Source organism: Triticum dicoccoides, chromosome 7A (genome assembly GCF_002162155.2).
Source record: "Triticum dicoccoides isolate Atlit2015 ecotype Zavitan chromosome 7A, WEW_v2.0, whole genome shotgun sequence".
Classification (NCBI taxonomy): domain Eukaryota; kingdom Viridiplantae; phylum Streptophyta; class Magnoliopsida; order Poales; family Poaceae; genus Triticum; species Triticum dicoccoides.
The window spans coordinates 655,983,931-656,003,074 of NC_041392.1; positions in this window are offsets into that span (position 1 = coordinate 655,983,931).

A 19,144-nucleotide genomic window follows, 5' to 3' on the forward strand; every position below is an offset into this window, starting at 1 on the left:
GAGGAACAAAATTATAAACTTTCTGTTAGTGCCATTAGTTTTAGAAAGTTGAAAGTTGAAATTTGGCATGGGCCAGGGACTAATAGTCATGGTATTACGAGGGCCGAACCATAAGACATGAAAGCATTTCAAATGAACTCTGAAAAAGTTGAAAGTTGGCATGGTATCATAATTTCACCCACATAGCATGTGCATGTACAAAACGGACAATGGTAGCATGTTCGTGTGTTACAAAGTTGGCATGGTATCATCATAATAGTTGCGGGAGAAAGTCTTCACTTTTTCTTCGCTTGTGTCATTTGCTTATTGCGCCGTAACCATGGATAATCTTCATTGTTTATCAGGATGCTTGGGTCAGCCTTGACATTGAAGGGAGGAATCTCATGAAACTTTTCATAATCTTCAGACATGTCTGTCTTGCCGTCCACTCCCAGGATGTCCCTTTTTCCTGAAAGAACTATGTGGCGCTTTGGCTCATCGTATGATGTATTCGCTTCCTTATCTTTTCTTTTTCTCGGTTTGGTAGACATGTCCTTCACGTAGATAACCTGTGCCACATCATTGGCTAGGACGAACAGTTCGTCAGTGTACCCAAGATTTTTCAGATCCACTGTTGTCATTCCGTACTGTGGGTCTACCAGTACCCCGCCGCCTAACAGATTGACCCATTTGCACTTAAACAAAGGGACCTTAAAATCAGGTCTGTAGTCAAGTTCCCATATGTCCACTATGTAACCATAATATGTGTCCTTTCCGCTCTCGGTTGCTGCATCAAAGCGGACACCGCTGTTTTGGTTGGTGCTCTTTTGATCTTGGGCGATCGTGTAAAATGTATTCCCATTTATCTCGTATCCTTTGTAAGTCAATACAGTCAAAGTTGGTCCCCTGACAACAAGTACAACTCATCACGAACAGTGTTGTAACCTCTGAGACGTGTTTCCAACCAACTGCTGAAAGTCTTGATGTGTTCACATGTAATCCAGTCGTCGCACTGCTCCAGGTGTTTGGAGCGTAGACTGTTCTTGTGTTCATCGACATACGGGGTCACCAAGGTAGAGTTCTATAGAACTGTGTAGTGTGCTTGAGACCAAGAATATCCGTCCCTGCATATTATTGAGTCTCTTCCAAGAGTGCCTTTTCCAGTCAGTTTCCCCTCATACCGCGATTTAGGGAGACCTATCTTCTTAAGGCCAGGAATGAAGTCAACACAAAACCCGATAACATCCTCTGTTTGATGGCCCATGGAGATGCTTCCTTCTGGCCTAGCGCGGTTACGGACATATTTCTTTAGGACTCCCATGAACCTCTCAAAGGGGAACATATTGTGTAGAAATACGGGCCCCAGGATGACAATCTCGTCGACTAGATGAACTAGGACGTGCGTCATGATATTTAAGAAGGATGGTGGGAACACCAGCTCGAAACTGACAAGACATTGCGCCACATCACTCCTTAGCCTTGGTACGATTTTTGGATCGATCACCTTCTCAGAGATTGCATTGAGGAATGCACATAGCTTCACAATGGCTAATCGGACGTTTTCCGGTAGAAGCCCTGTCGGTGTCAAAACCGGCGGATCTCGGGTAGGGGGTCCCGAACTGTGCGTCTAGGCCGGATGGTAACAGGAGGCAAGGAACATGATGTTTTACCCAGGTTCGGGCCCTCTTGATGGAGGTAAAACCCTACGTTCTGCTTGATTAATATTGATGATATGGGTAGTACAAGAGTAGATCTACCACGAGATCAAGGAGGCTAAACCCTAAAAAGTAGCCTATGGTATGGTTGTTGTATGATGAAGTTGTTCTACGGACTAAAACCCTCCGGTTTATATAGACACCGGAGAGGGTTAGGGTTACACAAAGTCGGTTACAATGGTAGGAGATCTTGAATATCCGCATCGCCAAGCTTGCCTTCCACGCCAAGGAAAGTCCCATCCGGACACGGGATGAAGTCTTTAATCTTGTATCTTCATAGTCCTGGAGTCCGGCTGAAGGTATAGTCCGGCTACCCGGACACCCCCTAATCCAAGACTCCCTCAGTAGCCCCTGAACCAGGCTTCAATGACGACGAGTCCGGCGCGAAGATTGTCTTCGACATTGCAAGGCGGGTTCCTCCTCCAAATTCTTCATAAAAGTTTGTAAACACCAAGAGTAGTGTCCGGCTCTGCAAAATAAGTTTCCATGTATTGCCACAGAGAGAATAATATTAACACAAATCTAATCTGCTGACGTATTCCGCAGCATGACATCACACTATGGCCAAGCCTTTATTCGAATCGTTTTCACTTTTCCACCTCAGCGTGTTTTGCGAGGCGGTTTCCTTGGCACGTCTTGTCAAAGCAGAGATCGTGTCCCCTTTATTTACGGGATTCTCATCAATACGGACGTGGGTAACCCAATCGTGCCCGTTCGCATGTCTTCTCGATTAAAGGCGAGTCCCAAACGGTTACGGGGAGGGCTCCTGGTATTCAACCTCTTATATAGAGACCAAGGCCTTACTCCTTTTCTCCAATCTCAAAACAAGTTCGCCCGTCGCCTCGAGTTCCAACTCCCTAGGCTCCAGATTCCAGGCGCTTCGGACCTTCGACAATGTCCGGTTCCGACCTTTAAGGCCGATGGATGCCCTCCTTCGTCATGGAGGAGGACGTGCTAAAGTTGAGAGAGGCTAGGTTCTTGACCGCCGAAATTTTGCATAGGTTGCCTGCTCAAAGACAGGTTGTTCCCAGTCCCCAGCCCGGTGAGAGCGTAGTGTTCATGTCTCACTTCCTTCGGGGGTTAGGCTTCCCGATGGATCCCTTCATGAGGGGGCTGATGTTCTATTATGGGCTGGAATTTCACGACTTAGCTCCGGAGTCCATCCTCCACATTTCCTCATTCATCGTTGTGTGCGAAGCGTTCCTTCGTGTTACTCCTCACTTTGGATTATGGCTCAAGACTTTTTGAGTGGAGCCAAAGATGATCGAGGGACAACACGCAGAGTGCGGAGGCGCTGTCATAAGTAAGAATGCTGATGCTCCATGGCCCGAGGGCTCCTTTCAAGAGGAGCTCGGCTTGTGCTAATGAGAGTGGTTCTATATCACCGCTCCCAGGAGCACCAAGTGGGTGGCACCTCCTGCCTTTCGCTCGGGTCCCCCACCATGGCTAGCGTCATGGGTCAACAAAGGATTAGATTGGGGGTTATCCAAAGACGTGCCCTTGGTGCACGGCCGTATTAGGGATCTCTTAGAAAGAGACCTCAACTTGGTCAAGGTGACGCAGGTCATGCTGATTAGCCGAACACTGCCCAGCAAACGTCGCTCCCTTCGTCTGTGGGAGTTTAATCCGGAGGGACCACGAGCTCTCCAGCGTTTTATGGGCGCAACGCCCGTGGAGATGTATAAAATGTTCTTCGGATCACAAGCAATGTGTCCGGATTTGACCGAGGACGCAGGTTTAAGCTGCAATCGCCTGGATACTCAAGTAAGTAACCTTGTGCCCGGACTCGCTATCCGTAAAATTGTCATAAATTCGCCCCTAAAAGAGCTATCCTTTTAAACAGGAGTGGATAGCGAAGGCAAAGCTGATCAGGTGTCCGGCTCCCCTTCCTGAGACCAGGCCGGATCCCGTGCTAGTCAGGATGTTGAAGATCGTGCCTTTGGAGGGAAGTGAGGGGGAGGACAAGGAAACTATGGCCTCCTTGAAGGAGGCTGCTCCGAAGGGAAGAACCGACAATTCCTCTCCTAAGGGGAAGAAGAGGGCCGCCTCTGACGACCCAGAGACCATGGCCTCAAAGCGGGGGAAAAAGTCCTCGTCAGAGGGTCCGTCGCTGGGAAGATCCTCGGCCGAACTACACCCTCAAAGGGATCAGCCCTCCAGCGAGCCGTAAGTAGAGAAAGATTTTCCTTTAGAGGGATGAGAGAAATCCTTGCTTTTTATCTGAGAAGATTAACCGAAATTTTACCTTGTAGCTCGGACCTCAACCCTTCTCAGCAGAGCTCGTCTTCGAGGGATCTTCTTCCGGAGATGATGGAGAGTGGAACGCCTCCCCCTGCCGTACCGCCTGGCGAGGCGGGCGACCCTGAGGTGTCGTCGCAGAGGGTTTCTCCGAATCTGGCAGGGGCGGAAGGTAGCCATATGTGCCCCCAAGGTTCTCCGCGTCCGGCCTTCGATGGAGGTCATAGGCCGAGTCCGACACCGTCCGATGCACGGTCGGAGGAGCTGATGATTCTGCTGGGGCAAGCTTCTATCTCAGAGGAGCACCGTGCATTGATGGGTACGGTGATTGGAAGGATTTCGTCCACGGAAAGCGGATTGCATGAGGCTGTCAGAAGTTTGCTGACGGGTTTTGAGGTACGTTTGCTAATGTACTTCTTTGTCAGGTGCGCATAAACAAGATGTGCCCTGTGTAGATAGTAGCCCCTGAGACTCTGTGCGTTGTCAAAATTGACGGCGCGCGGAGGATCATAATCCCAGGTCTAAAATGTCGCCGTTGTATACAGGTGGCAAAGTGTCCGGAATCGAGCCGAACTGATTATTTTGCCGAACTAAAGCGGCAACTTGACGTGGCAGATGCCGACATCGCGCTCATCAACGAGCGGCTTGATGAGGCTCAAGGTATGCAATTCCTCGGGCGGCATCTGGTAAGAGGAGCTTTATGCCAGTATCTTACACTGTGTGCTTGACGTAGATGGTGCGGCCACCATGAAGAGTCTTCGGGCGGAACTTGCCCGAGCTAAGGAACAAGCTAGAAAAAGTGATACGGTGCCGAGAAGGCCCTCGAAGAGCTGAGAGCCGAACAGGCTTCTCACTGCCGAAGCAAGAAGGAGATGGCCGTGATGGCCGTGAAGTTAAAACGTGCTGCTGACCGTTGCAAATTTCTTGAGAAAGAAGACCGGGCGAGACAGACGGACTTAGAGAAGGCCGTTGCTGATGCCAAGGACGCTCGCTCTATGATGAGAGCTGCGTCAGGCCGGACAGATTGCGGCTAGAAAGCCCTTTATGCTGCGGAGGAAGTTTTGTGATCCGAAGTTTGCTCCGTTGGACCAGATGTGGAGTGCGGAGGACACCTATCTGGATTTGGCAGCGAGTGCTGCTGATGCGACCGAATACTTTCGAGATCAAGAAGATCGCGAAGTGGAAAGGCTTTTCTGGTCGCAGTTCCAGAATCCAGAGCATCCACTGGCAATGGACGATCGTATGGCTCAATGGGCCGAACTGAATAGATTGTCCGGCTCGCCATGAAGTACGTCATGGGTCATCTGTGGCCGGGGAGATCAGAGCCGAAGAGTTATTTCAGCTTGGTGCATCAATTCCTTGACGCGGTGCCACGTATCAATGCGATGAAGAGGCCAGCATGCATAGAGGGCGCACGGATGGCTCTTGCCCGTGTCAAGACATACTGGGCAGAGATGGAGACCACCGTTGTTGCATCCCGAGATTCGGACAAAAGCCGAGTACCCTCCGAGAACTATTTTCAGGAAGTCCTTGAAGGCGCTCATGTAATAGAGACGCAATGCTCGAAGGATGCTATGTTCTGATAGCATATGTAAATATAAAGCAATATTTTGATGAATTGTAGTAGCCTTTTATACTTGTGCCTTCAAGTATTTGGAACACCTCCTGTGCGGCCGTTTTAAGATATATATACAAAATCTGAAAGATTGCAGTCGTTGGCTTTAGCCCCACGCACATAGTGCGGGGGTGCTCGCAGAAGGCGCATTTTCACACTTATTCCAACGTCTTGGTCCTACAAAGGAGGTGATAGCGCAGCGAGCTAGGCAACCGGACTATAATGCTTTAACACTTTCACATAGCCATAGGAGCTTGACAATGGGACTATTTAGGTAGCCCCTGGTGGCGACTGCGCTCGCCCGAATTCGGGGCGCGTATGTGTCTGGCCGGGAAACGGCCCTTCGTTAATGCGGAGGAATCCTACAGATTCCGGAGAGTCATCGAGTGGTTGACCAGTCTCACGCCATATCATGACAGTCGGTTTTTGGCTTTCTCTACTGAGGTGCTCGCCTGGCCGAACCAGGGCACAATCGCAGTAGTTCTCCTGGTGCCGCCTTAGCCGATAGAGCGGAACATAAGGCGGACGAACACTGGAGCCGGGCAACCCAACATTTGACCAAAATCATGACTCGGAGTTGATGCATATAAGGCCAAACTCGCGACGCCGAACACTCCCTAAGGTATTCGGTCTTTATGAGAGCGGGCGAGGTAACACTCTGAGGTATAAGCCCCTAGTGTCTAGGTACATGCAAGAATTCTGACGTGGCCACATGCCAAGACGCCAGCCTCCTCCTTGGTCATAGAACCAGGGGATGTGTATCAACAAGAGACAGTAAAAAAGGTTTATGCAGGGTCTTAATCTGAAAAGAATCCTTGGAATGGGTCCCTAGTGCACGTCTGCGCCTATGTCTCTGTTGTGCCGTATCCTGGACGGGCTCAGCACGACGTTCATGTGTGAAGCCCCTAGTGCAGGGGTATATGGCCACTAAGCCTTTATCAGCGATACTTTTGTGCCGGACTCGTCTATCCGTGTCTGTGGTCTTAATGACCTGTTCCGATGTTCTGGCTGGTGCAGCCATTGTATTGTGGGGCTATTAAAGCGGCCGCACAATCCTCCGCTTGGGGGAGGTGTTCTCACTGCTTCCCCTTTAAGGAGATGATGCCACGTGGATCGGGCATCTTAAGCGTAAGAGATGCATAATGCGGTATTGCGTTAAAGCGGGCGAAAGCTTCGCGTCCCAGTAGTGCTTGATAGCGACTTGAGAATGGGACGATGTGGAAAGTCAGCTTTTCACGACGGAAGTTATCGGCAGAGCCGAAAATAACCTCGAGCCGGAGAAAACCCATGCAATGGGTGTCCGGGCCTGGCGTTACTCCTTGAAAGGAGGTTTTGCTGTGGCGAATTCTTTTTGGGTCGATCCCCATGTGGCGGATTGAGTCCTGATATATCAGGTTGAGTCCGCTGCCACCGTCCATAAGGACATTTGAAAACTTCTGTCCACCAATTATTGGATCGAGTACCAGGGCAGTCCAGCCTGGGTTCCTGACACTTCTAGAATAATCCAGATGATCGAAGATGATTGGTTTTGACAACCAGTGGCGGGGTTCCTTTGGGATAGGCCGTGGGGTGCGTACCTTTATGGGCGCCGCATGTTTTGTTATGTGGAGTAAGTTTACTGTTTTTATTTTTTGTGGGAAATTCTTTTGTTTCCTCGTACTCTGCTTTTGGGGTTTGTCCTCGTCTTCGCTTGGTGTGTCGAGCCCCTTGTGTTCGGCGTTGAGTCTGGCGGATTGTTTGAAAACCCAACAATCTCTGTGGGTATGGTTAGCAGGCTTTCGGGGAGTGCTGTGTATTTGACATATCCTATCCAAGATTTTGTTTAGGTTGGATAGGTCGTCCCTGTTATCTTGGAGGGGCGGCTTTTTCTGATTCTGTCGTGAGCTTTTGAATCCGGCGTTGACTGTCGTGCTCTTCGTACTTTTTTCCTTAGTCCGGCGACGGTCCTTATTGCGTCGCGGTTTTCCGTTTCCATCCCTAGTTTCGGATGTACTTGGGTCACTGGTGCTGCATCTTGCCAACCAGCTGTCCTCTCCTGCGCAAAAGCGGGTCATGAGGCTTGTTAGTGCGGCCATTGTTCTTGGCTTTTCTTGGCCGAGGTGTCTGGCGAGCCATTCGTCTCGGACATTATGCCTGAAAGCCGCCAAGGCTTCAGCGTCTGGACAGTCGACTATTTGATTCTTTTTAGTAAGAAATCTATTCCAGAATTGCCGAGATGACTCTCCGGGTTGTTGAGTTATGTGACTAAGATCGTCTGCATCCGGAGGGCGGACATAGGTCCCTTGAAAATTTGCTCGGAAAGCGTCCTCGAGCTCTTCCCAACTTCCGATTGTGTTTTCAGGAAGGCTTTTGAGCCAATGCCAGGCTGGCCCTTTAAGCTTGAGGGGTAAGTATTTTATGGCATGGAGGTCATCTCCTCTAGCCATATGTATGTGGAGGATATAATCCTCAATCCAGACTCCAGGGTCTGTTGTTCCATCATATGCCTCTATGTTTACGGGTTTGAATCCTGCTGGAAATTCATAATCAAGGACCTCATCGGTGAAACATAGGGGGTGTGCGGCACCCCTGTATTTGGGTGTGCCGGATTCTGATAATGGCTTTATTGCATTGCTTACGAGAGCTTGCTTTCTTGGCCCGTAAATGGACCTGGCTGGGCCATGATGCGAATCCTTAAGTGGGTCGCATGCCAGCTTAAGTGCGGCGCTGCTTGCCGCTTTATGCTGGCCATGGGGTCGTCTATCCGATTGTGTGGCTTTCTCACTTTTGGAATGCGAGGGCTCTAAGGCCTCCTCGTCGAATTCAGGCAGTAGCTTTCTCTTTGGATAGCTTTTAGTGCGGCGACTATCGCCGTATTTGTCTGCGGTATTGATTACTTTATTCCATCTGATCCTGAGTGCATCTTCCGCAGTTTTTAGCTTCCGCTTCTGCTTTTTCAGGCTGCGTGCAGTTGCAACGAGCTGTTTGTGGAGGTTCTTCTGCTTCGTGGGCTTGTCCGGCGTAGGGTCGTCCGGAATGCCATTTTCGCCGGGGGAGGGATGTTCGGTTTCTCTATCCGGGTTGTCCTGTTGGGACGGTTGCTCTAAGGCATGCTCGTCGTCTACCGGCTCATCCTTCTCTATGGCTGGGTCTTTATCAAGGCGGGGCTTGGGTCGGCTTTTACGCCGTCGCTTTGATTGTTTTTCGAGAGATCGATCCCTCTTTCCATCCCCGTTTTCCTCGTTGTTGCTTCCTTTAGGGGTATCCACCATGTACACATCGTGAGATGAGGTGGCTGTCCAATGTCCTATAGGCGTTGGTTCTTGGTTGTCTCCTGCATCGTCGTCCATATCGTCGATGTCTTCGGAGTCGAAGTCGAGCATGTCGGTTAAGTCGTCGACAGTGGCTACGAAGTGGGTGGTGGGTGGGTTTTGAATTTCTTCATCGTCCGTATCCCCACCTTGCTGACCGTAGTCTGGCCAGGGCTCTCCTGATAAAGAGAGAGACTTTAGAGAATTCAGGATGTTGCCGAAGGGCGAGTGCTGAAAGATGTCCGCGGCAATGAACTCCATTATCGGCGCCCAATCGGATTCGATCGGCAGGGGCGCGGGGGGCTCGGAGTTCGGAGAGGAATCCGGCTCCTCGGAGTCACGGGCCATGCGGAGTGTGGGGCTGGAGTTCGGCTCGATCGCCTCTGAGATCGCAGCCCCTGAGGTAGCGTCCAACCGCTGATCCTCGATCGGCGTAGTAGGCTCCGAATCAATGGTCGGAACCGGTGCGTGTGCGGCCTCCAAAGCGCTGTTCAGCAGTAGAGCTATATAATGCCCATCGAGACAGTGCGGCGCGCTTGGCTATGGCTCGAATCCATCGAAGATCAAGTCCCCGCGGATGTCAGCCGTGTAGTTTAGGCTTCCAAACCTGACCTGATGGCCAGGGGCGTAGCTTTCAATCTGCTCAAGGTGGCCAAGCGACTTGGCCCGCAGTGCGAAGCCGCCGAAGACGAAGATCTGTCCGGGGAGAAAAGTCTCACCCTGGACTGCATCACTGTTGATGATCGAAGGAGCCATCGGGCCTAAAAGCGACGACACAGAGGAACTCTCAATGAAAGCACCAATGTTGGTGTCAAAACCGGCGGATCTCAGGTAGGGGGTCCCGAACTATGCGTCTAGGCCGGGTGGTAACAGGAGGCAAGGAACACGATGTTTTACCCAGGTTCGGGCCCTCTTGATGGCGGTAAAATCCTACGTCCTGCTTGATTAATATTGATGATATGGGTAGTACAAGAGTAGATCTACCACGAGATCAAGGAGGCTAAACCCTAAAAACTAGCCTATGGTATAGTTGTTGTATGATGAAGTTGTTCTACGGACTAAAACCCTCCGGTTTATATAGACATCGGAGAGGGTCAGGGTTACACAAAGTCGGTTACAATGGTAGGAGATCTTGAATATCCGCATCGCCAAGCTTGCCTTCCACGCCAAGGAAAGTCCCATCCGGACACGGGACGAAGTCTTCAATCTTGTATCTTCATAGTCCTGGAGTCCGGCTGAAGGTATAGTCCGGCTACCCGGACACCCCCTAATCCAGGACTCCCTCAAGACCCCTCAATGCAACCGGAAGTAGTTGCGTCATAATCACGTGGCAGTCATGAGACTTTAGGTTCTGAAACTTTTTCGCTGTCATATTTATTATTTCCTTGATATTCGACGAGAAGCCAGTCGTGACCTTCATACTGAGCAGGCATTCAAAGAAGATTTCTTTCTCTTCTTTCGTAAGAGCGTAGCTGGCAGGACCTTTATACTGCTTCGGAGGCTTGCCGTCTTTTTCGTGCAAACGTTGCAGGTCCTCCCGTGCCTCAGGTGTATCTTTTGTCTTCCCATACACGCCCAAGGAGCCTAGCAGGTTCATGCAAAGGTTCTTCGTCACGTGCATCACGTCGATTGAAGAGCGGACCTCTAGGTCTTTCCAGTAGGGCAGGTCCCAAAATATAGATTTCTTCTTCCACATGGGTGCGTATCCCTCGGCGTCATTCGGAACAGATAGTCCACCGGGACCCTTTCCAAAGATTACGTAGTGTAAATCATTGACCATAGCAAGTACGTGATCACCGGTACGCATGGCGGGCTTCTTCCGGTGATCTGCCTCGCCTTTGAAATGCTTGCCTTTCTTTCGACATTGATGGTTGGTCGGAAGAAATCGACGATGGCCCAGCTACACATTCTTCCTGCATTTGTCCAGGTATATACTTTCAGTGTCATCTAAACAGTGCGTGCATGCGTGGTATCCTTTGTTTGTCTGTCCTGAAAGGTTACTGAGAGGAGGCCAATCGTTGATGGTCACGAACAGCAACGCCTTAAGGTTAAATTCCTCCTGTCTGTGCTCATCCCACGTACGTACACCGTTTCCATTCCACAGCTGTAAAAGTTCTTCAACTAATGGCCTTAGGTACACATCAATTTCGTTGCCGGGTTGCTTAGGGCCTTGGATGAGAACTGGCATCATAATGAACTTCCACTTCATGCACATCCAAGGAGGAAGGTTATACATACATAGAGTCACAGGCCAGGTGTTGTGATTGCTGCTCTGCTCCCCGAAAGTTTTAATGCCATCCGCGCTTAAAGCAAACCATACATTCCTTGGGTCCTTTGCAAACTCATCCTAGTACTTTCTCTCGATTTTTCTCCACTGTGACCCGTCAGCGGGTGCTCTTAACTTCCCATCTTTCTTTCTGTTCTCACTGTGCCATCGCATCCACTTGGCATGCTCTTCGTTTCTGAACAGACGTTTCAACCGTGGTATTATAGGAGCATACCACATCACCTTTGCAGGAACCTTCTTCCTGGGGGGCTCGCCGTCAACATCACCAGGGTCATCTCGTCTGATCTTATACCGCAATGCACCGCATACCGGGCATGCGTTCAGATCCTTGTATGCACCGCGGTAGAGGATGCAGTCATTAGGGCATGCATGTATCTTCTCCACCTCCAATCCTAAAGGGCATACGACCTTCTTTGTTGTGTATGTACTGTCGGGCAATTCTATCCTTTGGAAGCTTCTTCTTCAATATTTTCATTAGCTTCTCAAATCCTTTGTCAGCCACAGCATTCTCTGCCTTCCACTGCAGCAATTCTAGTACGGTACCGAGCTTTGTGTGGCCATCTTCGCAATTGGGGTATAACCCTTTTTGTGATCCTCTAACATGCGATCGAACTTCAGCTTCTTCGTTTGACTTTCGCATTGCGTCCTTGCATCGACAATGACCCGGCGGAGATCAACATCATCGGGCACATCGTCTGGTTCCTCTTGATCTTCAGCAGCTTCACCCTTTGCAGCATCATTGGGCACATCGTCTGGTTCCTCTTGATCTTCACCAGCTCCCCCCGTTGCAGCATCACCGTATTCAGGGGGCACATAGTTGTCATCGTACTCTTCTTCTTCGCCGTCTTCCATCATAACCCCTATTTCTTCGTGCCTCGTCCAAACATTATAGTGTGGCATGAAACCCTTGTAAAGCAGGTGGGAGTGAAGGATTTTCCGGTTAGAGTAAGACCTCGTATTCCCACATTCAGTGCATGGACAACACATAAAACCATTCTGCTTGTTTACCTCAGCCGCATCGAGAAACTCATGCACACCCTTAATGTATTCGCAGGTCTGTCTGTCACCGTACATCCATTGCCAGTTCATCTGCGTGCATTATATATAATTAAGTGTCCAAATTAATAGAAGTTCATCATCACATTAAAACCAAAGTGCATACATAGTTCTCATCTAACAACATATAGCTCTCCAGAGCATCTAATTAATTAAACCATACATTGAAACTATGTAAAACATTTCAATGCGAGAACAAATGCGATCATAATCGCAACCAAGGTAACAATTGATCCAACGGCATAATGATACCAAGCCTCGGTATGAATGGCATATTTTCTAATCTTTCTAATCTTCAAGCACATTACATCCATCTTGATCTTGTGATCATCGACGGCATCCGCAACATGCAACTCCAATATCATCTTCTCCCCCTCAATTTTTTTATTTTTTCCTTCAACAAATTGTTTTCTTCTTCAACTAACTTTAACCTCTCGACAATAGGGTCGGTTGGCATTTCTGATTCACATACATCCTACATAAATAAAATCTATGTCACGTTGGTCGGCACAATTTTCATAAACAATAAATGAACCAATAGTTATAAAGATAATATATATACCACATCTGAATCATAGACAGGAAGAGGGCCGACGGGGGCGGATACCAAAACCATCGCACTATATAAGATGCAATAATAAAAGTAAGAAAATAATACAAGTATCTATGTAAACATACAAGTAAGAATATTTTTCCTTTCAGAAAGAAGATAAGAACAAGAGGCTCACCACGGTGGTGCCGGCGATGAGCTCGGCGCGGGTGATCGACGGCGGTGAAGACGGGGACGGGGCATGACGGACCGCTAAACCTAGACAAATATTATGGAAAATGGAGCTTGGAGGTCGAGCTTGGAGACGAGAAAGCTTAAGTAGTGTGGCTCGGGCATTCCATCGAACACCTTGTGTGCATAGGAGGTGAGCTAGAGCACCACCAAGCCCTCTCCCCCTCGGCCAGAGAAAAACAGAGCACTGGGGTGCTCTGCTCGTGAGCGAGGGGTATATATAGGCACCTCATTGGTCCCGGTTGGTGACATGAGCCGGGACTAAAGGGGAGCCTTTGGTCCCGGTTCAAGCCACCAACCGGGACCAATGGTGGTGGGCCAGGAGCGAGTCCCATTGGTCCCGGTTCATCCCACCAACCGGGACCAATGGTGGTGGGCCAGGAGCGAGTCCCATTGGTCCCGGTTCATCCCACCAACCTGGACCAAAAGGTCCAGATGAACCGGGACCAATGGCCCACGTGGCCCGGCCGGCCCCCTGGGCTCACGAACCGGGACCAATGCCCACATTGGTCCCGGTTCTGGACTGAACCGGGACTAATGGGCTGACCCGGCCTGGACCAAAGCCCTGTTTTCTACTAGTGCTGCCTTCACTTCCCAACGTTTTCCTGAGATGCCAATTTCCGAGTGTTAGAAGAAGTATCTAGCGATGGTAGATTTGTTGCTCTTCTCTTTCACTTTTGCACTCTCTATCTCGGTAGCCTAGCCAATGGATGGGAGTGATATGTATCGGAACTTGGGAGAGGGGTAGAATAAAGAACCGAAGTTATTTGCTCATAGATTACTAATACTCCACACATCCATGATGGAGTCGCATGATATCTTCTTCAAGAGACACAAGCTTGGCAATGAAGACCGCGATGCCGCACACTAATCCACCTTCTAGGATGCCATGTTGGCTACTCTTTCATTCACAAGCATTGCATCATGGAGGAGGACCACACGCTGCGATGGCATGAGGTGAAGCACGATGACATCATGAGGGTCCATGGAATTTTCAATATCGGTTGCTAATAATTAATGACCTGTCACACGACCTTTGCGTTGTGGTGTCATGTTTTATTTGTTTTGGTCTTGCATTGCCTTGGGCTAATGAATGATGTAAGAACACAATCATGGATATTGTAGTTTGCTGATTTCCGCAACCTACAGGCAAAATTGCAAAGTTGGCACTTACCGCACATGCACATAATTATCCCCAATGAGTTAAACAGCAAGGTGTTATCAACATGCAAAAGTTCCTAAAGTAAGGATTCAGATGTAATATTCACAAGAAATAATTACAGAAAAAGTTAAGTGCCACACCTATTGTAACTTGTACCGCAACACCATAATTTTTTTTGGTAACAATTAGTAATCAGAAAACATGTGCCAAAAGTAAATCAAATGCATGGGAGAGAAACTATAGAATAACAAAATAGCAAGCCTGATACGATCTTTCTTCCTCCCCGAGAAAAGACCTCAGCCGATCAGGTTTTCACTTCCTCCCGCCGGCGCCGCCAGTGGTCTGCTCCGTCTCGGTTGGCACCTTTGGGTCGCAGAGGTGTGGAGGACCTCGGCCCCGTAGGCGGGAGGGACGCTGCTCACATTCTTGTTAGGTTTACCATGTTGGTTGGGCTTGTGTGGTGGCCGTGATGTCCCTCAGTAGGAATAATGTCCCCCACATTTGATCCCCGTCCTGACAGCGCGTCTAGCGTCACCAGAGGGCGTGTGGAGGTGTGTCTTAGTCGGATCTCGCAGGATTCGTTATGTGCTTCATATCCAGATGGTCTCTTTGGATCCAGTCTTCATTCATATTCGTTTGAGTGTTTACATGTTTCATCCTTTCGATCAAAGACTCTCTTCATCGCAATGGTTCATGCTCCCGTGCCCTGGTCATGTGGGGCCTTAACATGATGTCTACCCAACTGTTTACTACAACAAAAAGATCCCATTAAACACATTAAGGTGCGCTAGAATGGTGGCCAACCAGCTACGCCATGTGGCACATGCTGGTTGGTCACAGTGAGAAAGTTTTCTTTAGAGTTTCTAAAATGGTAGGGAGATTTCTTTTTTGAGAAAAGTTTTCTAGGTTTTTTCTTTTTTTCCTTTTAAGATGATTGGGATGTCCACGTGACGCGAGAATATTTTTTAAAAATTTCGATATGATGGTGAGGTGCGCATAGCTTCTTCTCAAGCGGCCCGCAATGGCGGGCCCCAACCACTAGTCTTCCATCAAGGAGGGGCGATGACTGTGGTGCGCCTTCCTCCAATGATTATAGTCGTCATTAGGTGGTCTGCGAATCTAGTTGTAATTTTTATACCTCTGGTATTCTCTGTGTTGATTATGAATATAGCCAAAGTTTCTCCTACAAAAAAAAACAGTGAACGTCTGGCAAAAATACAACCCCCCTTCCCTTTATTTCATCAAAATCTCCCATCTTTATGGCATAAATCTCCAAGTTCAACTACTTTCTACTTATCTACACAACCTTCCTTCCCTTTCCAATGTCTTTTTAAGATTTCAATTTCCTAGCGCTGAGAGAACTAGCGATGATAGATGTGTTGCTCTTGTCCCTCAATTTTTCCGTTACCATCTTGGAAGCCTAGCTATTAAATGGGAATGATACGTATCGGGAGGGAGGTAGCAACAAGATCGGAAAAGGGCACTTTACCCTACTTTATTATAGATAAAACAACAGGTAGCAACAAGAACACATCATGTTTGTTCATAATTTGCTCTTACTGTACACTTCTCAGCGGAGTCGCAACCACTCTCGTTGGAAGACCGCGAAGCCAAATGTTGCACCATCCTCCGGAGCTCCCGCCTCCATCTTTTCCTTTCTGATGATAACGAGAGCAAGGTGCGGACGGAGGACGACAAGGCATCGGTTGACTACGAACCAGCATCGGTTGACTACGAACCGCCGGTCAGCGGGAGGAGGTCCCCGTCGTGCGAGCAATACTAGGATGAACCTGAACCTGCAGCGTATGATGTTGCAACGAAGAGCTTATGTGTGTGGCATGTGGTAATGCACCATCCAGCGGAGCATGACTACTACTTTTTGAGCAGAACCGCTCGATGTCGTGGCACGAGTTCAAGAGAACCGTCACCAGTAGTTGCTCTTTTTCAATTGCCATCTTGCCATCCTAGCCATTGAATGAGAATGAAAGGTATCAGGAAGGAGGTAGCTACCGGAAAACACCATGCGCCTTTCTGTTTTGCTCCTACTGCACACTTCTCGGCAAAGTTGCAGCCACTCTCGTTAGACGACCTCCATGCAAAACACTGCTCCATCCTCTGGGGCTCCCGCCTCCTCCTTGTCATTCCCGATGATGACGAGGGCAAGACCGAGATGGAGGTCGGCAAGGCACCGACAGACTACACCCCGCCAGCCAGCGGTACTGAGATCCCCATCGCTGAGTGCACGCATGCGAGCAATACATATGGCGAACAAAAACCTGCAACATAATATGGCAGTGAGGAGAGTCTTTGTGGGTGGTAGTGCACGATCCGGCGGATCGCCGCCACTGCTGCTTGTTCATGTGCCAGCAGAACCTCTCGCTCCAGTAGCACGAGGTCGTCGAGAGCAGTGTCAATCGCAGCAACTAATAATTAACGATTAGACATGCGGTATCTAACTGTGTCCTACGTACGTTTCGTTTGTCTTGGTCCAGACTTGTGACCTAGAGGCAGAAGCAGCACCACGGACAAGCACTTACTGGCCATGTCGGAGGCAGAGGACCAAGCAAAGGGTGGACACTTTCTGGATGTTGCAGTCAGCAAGGGTGCGATCGTTCTCAAGTTGCTTGGCAGCAAAGATGTACATGTCACTAATTCAGTTCCAGTTCCTAACAACACAAAGTGCAAAAACCGATCGAGTTTTGTCATGGCTCCCTCCCCTTCCCCTCCACCAAGCCCCACGACGGGCTCTCTCCTGGCCCCGTCGGCCACCTCCATGCCGCGGTTCTCTCCAGTTGCGTCGTCCACCTCCACCCCTCGCTAGCCGCTCCCCCTCCCTGCGACTGGCCCCTGCCTGGCTCCCCCAACAATGTTGCGGCTAGGCTCAGATCCATTAACTTCTCTGCCTCCTATAGTAATGAATCGGTTTCCTCTGGTTCGGCCGCTGGTGCGCCGGTCGCGCATTCACTCCCTACGTCGGCCTACGCTGGTGCCCTTCGGTCTATCATCTGTATCCCCCCTGAATCCTCATTTATCGCCGCTGGCCGCGCCTCCCGTTCTCCTATGGGCAGATCTGTGCACCCCCCGCCTCCTCCATCCAAACCCGCAGCTGCCCCCTGCCCGGAATGGCAACTCGTCCGCTCGAGGAAGCGGCGGCGTGCACCGCCCGTACCGTCTTCGTCCATCGCGCGTTACTCCTCGCAGCGCTCCGAGGCAGAGCGGGTAATGGCGGAGCTGCGTCGGGCTACCTATTTGAAGCCATTTCGGGGCCATTGCCTCCGGTGTCTTGCCCGTGGCCACCGTGCAATAGAGTGTCGCGATCCAGTTTGGTGCTCTTCCTGCTGGTGTTGGGGTCGCCGCTCCCGCTCCCCTTCCTGCCCCAAGCGCCTCGCCCGACGCCCCATCCTCCCCCTCACCGCCGCTGCCCCTCAACCTCACCCTGCCCGCTCCACTCCTCTGCCTTCACCTCGCCCTGCTCCCATCCCTCCTACCATGCAGGCGCCCCACCCCGCTTGCCCCCCTCCCCGTCCTGTCCGCCACCAGCTGCTATGGCGACCCGCCCGGGCGATGCTTCCCGTTGTCCCTCTGGCGGCTGATCGTTCTTGATCTGCACCCCTGCCATGGAGGCGGCATCCCGGGCCTTTCGTGCTTCTGCACTCCTGGTGACCATGTCTGAGCCTCGCCTCTACATCACCCCGCACCTGGTGGCCAAGGCGGTCGAGCGCGACCTCAACATTCCTGGTAGTGAGTTTCACGTGTCCAAGCACAACCTAGAGCACTTCCTGGTCCGCTTCGCGCATGTCAGGCAGCGTGACATTGTGTTCGACGTGGGCGTCGTCTCTTGTTGTGGCATCACTCTCTCCCTATCTACATGGTCGCCCTCGGCGCATGGGCATCGCAGGGTTTGGCGCTACTACTGCCGCATTGCCATTGAGGGCATGCATGTGCAGTCGTGGTGCAAGGAGGCCATGCAAGATGCTCTGGGAAGACGCGCTACATCGACCGGCTCGAGCGCCAAATGAGCTCCCTCTCCAACACCGCCTACCTCTTCGCCTCGGTGTGGGCATGGAGCCCCGACAACATCCCCACCTCCTAGGGGTACTCCATCATCGACCGCCCCCTGGATTCTCGGGGCCATCAGAAGCTGCCGGAGGGCTGCCCTCGGGACGAGGGGCTCGAGGGACTGCAGTTTCCCCTGCTCATCCACCTCGACACCACCAAGGACTACACCTCGATCGCCGATCGTGATCCTGCTCTGCCTCGCGCTAACGATCCCCAGTGGCCGCTCGAGGAGCATTTCCGCTGGTCTCGGCATGTCGAGACGGTCAGGCTAACCTTGCTCGCCCCCCTCCTCGCGTTGGTGACTGCGACCACCCGCGGCCCAGGCGCCGCGATGATGAAGATGATGAGGCTGACTGCGACCGCGGCAGGCGCTGTCGCTGTAGCCAGCCTGGCCCGGCGTGGCGGGTCGCTCTCCTAGGCTGCCGCTCCGGTGGTGCCGCCCGTGAGGATGGCCCTTCCAGACGCCGTCACGAGCAGCGCCATGGGGGCTCCAGCGGTGGCCGCCGCCGTCGTGGCTCCCCTTCCGGCACGCTCTCCAATTTCGATGGCTCTGAGCGCTCCAATAGTCGCTCTCGCTCCCCCAGGCCAAGGCGCGACGGCAGCCCAGGGTCCCCCCCTCATCCGCTGCTCACGTCGAGGCTTGCCTGCTGCCAGTTCTCCAGGGGGTGCCTGACCCCTGGTCTCTGACGATACCGCTGCCTTCCTCAGCACCCCGGTGGTCTAGACGGCGACTGATGATCAGGCTCCTTTCCTCCTGGATGTCGAGAGCTTCTGGCACGACATCACGCGCATGGACCCGCTCCTTCTCGAGCTTGATGTTGCGGCCTTTCGCCACCCGCCTTCCGTCCTGGACGATTTCGGGGCGGACGACGTGGTGTGACCGTTCGCTGACCCTGTCCTCTCCCCCAGGACAGGGCTCACCGAAGCTGAGATGGGGCTTGCACCTGTGCGCAGTCCTCCTC